This window comes from Hydra vulgaris, chromosome 01 (genome assembly GCF_038396675.1).
Source record: "Hydra vulgaris chromosome 01, alternate assembly HydraT2T_AEP".
Taxonomy (NCBI): domain Eukaryota; kingdom Metazoa; phylum Cnidaria; class Hydrozoa; order Anthoathecata; family Hydridae; genus Hydra; species Hydra vulgaris.
Genome location: NC_088920.1, coordinates 61,322,846 through 61,328,670, shown reverse-complemented (window position 1 = coordinate 61,328,670; position 5,825 = coordinate 61,322,846).

The following is a 5,825-nucleotide window of genomic DNA, read 5'->3' as shown; positions in this document are numbered from 1 at the left end:
TTTTCAAAATTACTGTTTTTAAAATTGAAAAAACACATTTTTTTTAAACGGTAGAAAACTTTTAACTACTTTTAAAATAAAATTATGTAATATATGTACCAGATAACTTGCCTTAACTCTATTTTTGTAAAAATGAGTTAAATAAATATTTTTTATGCCATACATTTTCTATATAGAGAGTATTATGAGCTGCACATAGGGGAGATCGGGTTAGTTGGAACGTTTTTTTTTATTTGTGAACTTGTGGCCGAAATACAAATAGTTTTTGATTTTTTTTCCTGAATACTACTTACTAAAGCCCACAATATTCACTAATAACGATTAAACTATGTAGTTTTTAATATATCTTTGATTAAAGTGCTGAAAAACGTGTTCCAACAAACCCTGCCTTCGGGGCTAGTTTGAACAGATAATGGGGTTAGTTGAAACATAGCATTAAATTATAAAATACAGAAAGTTTAATAATAAACTTTTACATAACACAAAAATAAATGTTAGTAGTATAATAAGATAATTAATATTTGCTTTCAAAATATACAAATATAAGATAAACAAATTTCAAATAAGGTCAAAGTTCTGGATTGCCACTATAATTTAAAAAAATTAAGTAAAGAACGTTTTCCTCTGAATTAGCCTTTTAAATTCCCTTAATTTTCCAGTTTATCTATGAGATAAATATTTTTCTTAATCAAACACAACTTTTATATTTGACAAACTAAACGTTTTACAGCAACAGCTGCTCCTTGAAAATTTATTACTACACGTATCGACAGACTATTCTTTAAAAAAAAATTATTGTTCAAAATTTACAAAAAAAAACATTTCCCTGAGTTTTCCCTGAATTTTATAAAAATTAAAAAAATATATAGTTTAATATAATGAGTTTTCTAGGTTTTGCTTGGGATGCTATTTCCTGGTTTTCCAGGTTAAGTGGCAACTCTGTTGTTTAAAACATTAGAAAAAAAAATACTAAATATTCAGTTGTTGTTTTTTTTTGCTGATGTTATATATTTAACTTTTTGTTAATGTTGCGTATTTAGGCAAATTTTAAAATATTTAGGTTTTAAATGGACAACATTTTAACATACCAAGATTTTTATTATTTTATTATTTCAATATTTTAATGATATAATATCATATAATAGAAAGCTGTAGTAGTTCGAAAACTACTGTGTGAAAACTACAGTGAAATCAGCGAAATGAAAACTACAGTGAAATCAATAGTAACTAATTTCACTGAGACAGCATAAACATTGTTTAGTTTTTCTAGCAAAATAAATTAAATCATAAATTACAAATCATATAGCTCTAGATGTTTATCAAGCCGAGTTTTGAATAGCTTCAAGCTTTCGCAAAGCTTTTTTTACTATTCGGTATTTTTACTTTTCGGTATTCAGTCGAATATTGCAGGCTATTCGGCCGAATACCAAATACTAGATTATAAAGAAAAAATTTGTAAAAACGCATTACATATAACTTTTTTTTTTTTTTTAATTAATTGGCGTGTTTGATACTTAAAATCTATAGTGGTAGGTAAGATAAAAATATTTTCATTGTTTGATGATAACAAATGATTGCAAATTCCTCATAAATTATACATATTTTTAAAAACAGCCCTTCACATTGTACACTGCCACCGGCAAATAATAAGAAAATTTTAGCAAGATTTGTTAGTATAACCTTTCGCGCTTGCTGACTAAAATTTGTAATGGTTTGTTGTCGAATTTAAGCGAACAGTTTTATGTAAAAACTATTTTTATTAGCAATCGGACTTTTCTTTTCCACATCTTTATACGTGTGCATACTCTTTGTAGAGATTGGTTTGATCGTTTTTATTAACATAACTTCTTCTTATTAGGTGGAGATAATCATCACCGGTTTTACTAGGCACCGGTGGTGGTTTATCGGCAGAGGTGGCGCAAGGCAAATCGTGGACGTCGGCGAAATTAGCTTTGCGAGGTCCCTTTATGTAAAAAAAAATAAAAACACTAATAAAAAAAACCTTGATTTGGCCGAATCTCCTGGCTTGAATTTTTATTGAGCAATATATTTTATTGAAAGTTATAAACCCAAGTCAGAGCTGTTATTGTTAATTATTTTTAACATATTTTTTTTACACTTTATTTTGATATCGGTATTCACACTTATTTGTTCTTAATATTTAAATATTAGGTTTCATTATAAGTTTAAAAATTTAAACTGAAAAATTTAAGAGGAGCATATAAGTTTTATTGTTAATTATGATATGAATTAATAACAATAATTACTCGAACAAACACAAGTTAAGACGAACTTTTCGGCTTTTGGCCTCGCTGAATCTTTTATCCAGTAAGAAGAAAATAATAGTAAGAAGGACTAAGACTCTGACTCTGGAGCAGAAAAAAGTGGTTTCTTAAGAAATTTAATCATACTGGAACTCATAGCTTGGTTTTATTTCTCTGTTTTATTCTTTCTTTTTCTTTTCGATGCACCAGATTCCCATGTTCTTTCTATATCTCTGTCTCTAGTTTGTTTTCCAGACATGATTTTAGACTTATGCTTTAACTAATGAAAAAAATTATAGTTAGGTACTTGCATGAATTTTAAGTTTTGATTTTAATTATTTTTTTATGGTACTAATTTTAGGTCAAGATAGTCATAAAAGAAGCAGAATATTTATAACTAACTTTTTAAATATACGTGTAATTAATTAAATAAAGAGTTAAATTTTATTTATAACAGTTTGTAATATTCACTTCGTTATTGTTTTTATAACAGATTGTGGTTATAAGCAATAGCTGTACTAAATGCTTAAATAATTGCACTATAGTTAATATTTAAATTATAACCTAATAAACTGAGTTAGTTAGGTTATAATAAAAAAGACTTAAATTTGAATTCGAATTCATTTTCATTTCTCAGATTTTATAATTGTTTTACTAATAATTTGATGCGTGTCACGTGCTGTAATCGAATAGAAATGGAATATTATGAGACAATCGTATTTTTTATAGATCTAATATCGAATATTGACATTCCTTGTTAAATATATAGTTAACGATAAGTTACGCCTCAGAGCCGGTAAACAATAATAAACAAAATTAAAAAATGTTTTTATGTTATCGGAAACAGTTAAAATAAGATTGATACTTAGAAAATGATATTTATTTAAAGTTGAAGTAATATAATACCAATAATAAAACCAACAAATAAACCTATTTTCGTCCAGCAAAGCAAAATAAGATATGTAAAAATATCATCCATTATAATTAAGATAAAATATTTATTTTTTTAGTATGTCTTTGCGGGGCCCTTTCAAGCGCGAGACCGTCGGTAGTCGCCGACGCCTAACGTAGACACTGTTCATCGGTATCAAGCTTTCACTGAGAAGCATTAACTTTTTACTGACTTAATAATTCTCAGAGCTTTAAAATTTTGTTGTTGTTTTGTTTGTTGTATTTTAACTAATCCCTTGAAATTTGTTTTGAAATGTGCATCAATAAAAATGGCTATCGTATAATTGACATTCCCATTAAACTTAAGCCATATGTTAAACCCATTAAAATTCAGTTTCTAGTGAAGATATCATTTTTAAGTAGTTTAGGGCTCTTTGTGTTATATCTATTAATAGCAACTTCTTAAATTACCAATAAAATTCGTGATTTAAACTTTAGCTAGCTTGCTGTTAACGATAATTATAAAATAACAACAATTAATTTATAAATATAAGCATGAAATACTTATATAAATTTTCCATATAACATTTAAAATATATAAAACATTTTTATAATTTTTCTACTTATATAATACTTTCATATAAATATAAAAAATGTAAGTAATTCTCTATAACTCCAGTTACAAAAAACGTTCTTACAAACCCCAATCAAAATGTTCTAACATACTTACATTGAACCAGTGCATTCTAAAACAATTTAATTAAGGTAGGGGAGACCGGGGTTAATTAAGGTACCCCAAGCACAAAACTTTATACAAAGCACATTAAAAGAAAGCTCATATACAGCTTAGAATTTATCAAACAACTTCCCAGCGGGCACACGACGTTGGAATAACGTTGAAATAACATTGATTGACAATGATCGACGTTGATCAACGTTATTTCAACGTTATTCCAACGTCGTGTGCCCGCTGGGTTTATATTTTATATTAAAAGATGACAGATAAGAATATAAAAATTGCAAAACGTTTTCAAGTGTAATTCTCTAAAATCTTAAGAAAAAATTTAATGACCACAATTTATTTTAATGACCACAATTTATTTTAATGACCACAATTTATTTTAACGATCACAATTTATTTTGATTACCACAATTTATTTTCACGACTACAATTTATTTTAATGACCACAATTTATTTTATTCAACAACAAAATTGTGTATTTTAGTTCATCAAAATAGTATAACTTATTAGTACTAATAAACTGTTCGTAAGTTGGCGCTTCTATGTTTCAACTAACTCCGCGCTCCAACTAACCACGGTCCTACTAGCCATTTTTTTAAAATAAGAAACTAGTACTTGACACCCCAAAATCTTAAGAAACATTTAACTACCTTTTATTAAGAAACTTATTATATTTAGAATTCACGGATAAGTTCCTATTTTTTCACCATTATATGCATCTAAATAAGGTCTTAAACAACAGCAACTCCGTGCAAATATGGTGTGAAATTAAAATCGGAAACGAAATTGTTCTATTGGTTGTGTCTATAGACCACCTTTATCGCATATAAATGATATAAATAAAACAATTATATTGGCTAAGCAAGCTGTTGATAGAAAAGCGTTTAGTTGTATGTTACTAGCAGATGATGTTAACTTTCCGGATATAAAATGGCACGATGATGACGGAATCGAATTACTAAGTGGTCAAAACATAGGCGTAGAAAAATTTTTTTGGTGTTCGAGATAGGTAACTTCCAGACATGGAGCAAACTCCAAACATTTACATGTTTCTTACATGTTACTTACAGTATTGGACAAAACATTTACATGTTACTTACAGTATTGGACAAAACATTTGCAACCAACATCGAGCAATGCTAAAAAGTGTTCCTATCTTTACATGTCTTAAAAACGAAACGAACTATACTACCACAGCAAATAGTTCAGGAGTCTGGAGTCATAGCATGCCATGACATAAGCAATCAGCTGACAGGTGACAGCGCACAGGCAGAATTTCGTTGACATGTGCCATGTTGCAGCGGACAAAACTAGTGCAACTTTTTTGGTTTGTTTCATTTTCTTAAGTCTGGTCCGTGTCAACGTCACGGAAGTTTTTTAATAATTAAAGGAAGTATCCAGAAGTTTCCAGAAGCATGCAGAAGCTTCCAGAAGTTTCCAGAAGAAGCATCTGGAAGCATCCAGTAGCATCCAGAAATATCCAGAAACATTCAGAAGCATCTAGACACATCCAGAAGCTTCAAGAAGCATCGAAAAGAAGCATCTAGAATCTTCCAGAACAGGTTCACGCAGGTTCATTTTACTATATAAGAGACATGTATATTGACATGTAATTCAGTCAGTATATGGAAGTCAATCAGTCAGTATTATCAAGACAGTTTATCGAAGTGAGTTTTATCAAGGTGTTTTATCGAAGAACATCAATACAAGAAGTGCAATACAACAAATGTTTCATTACATCAAAACAGTCCACATCCAACCAAGACGTTGTGTTCCACAGAGCATTATTGTATCATCAACCAAGAGCAATATTGTATCATCAACCAAGACGTTGTGCTCCACAGAGCCTTACTATGTCATCACAAAGTAAATGTAACACAGTAAGCCTTGAGAAGCATGATTATTTATTTTTATTATTTTTATAACTT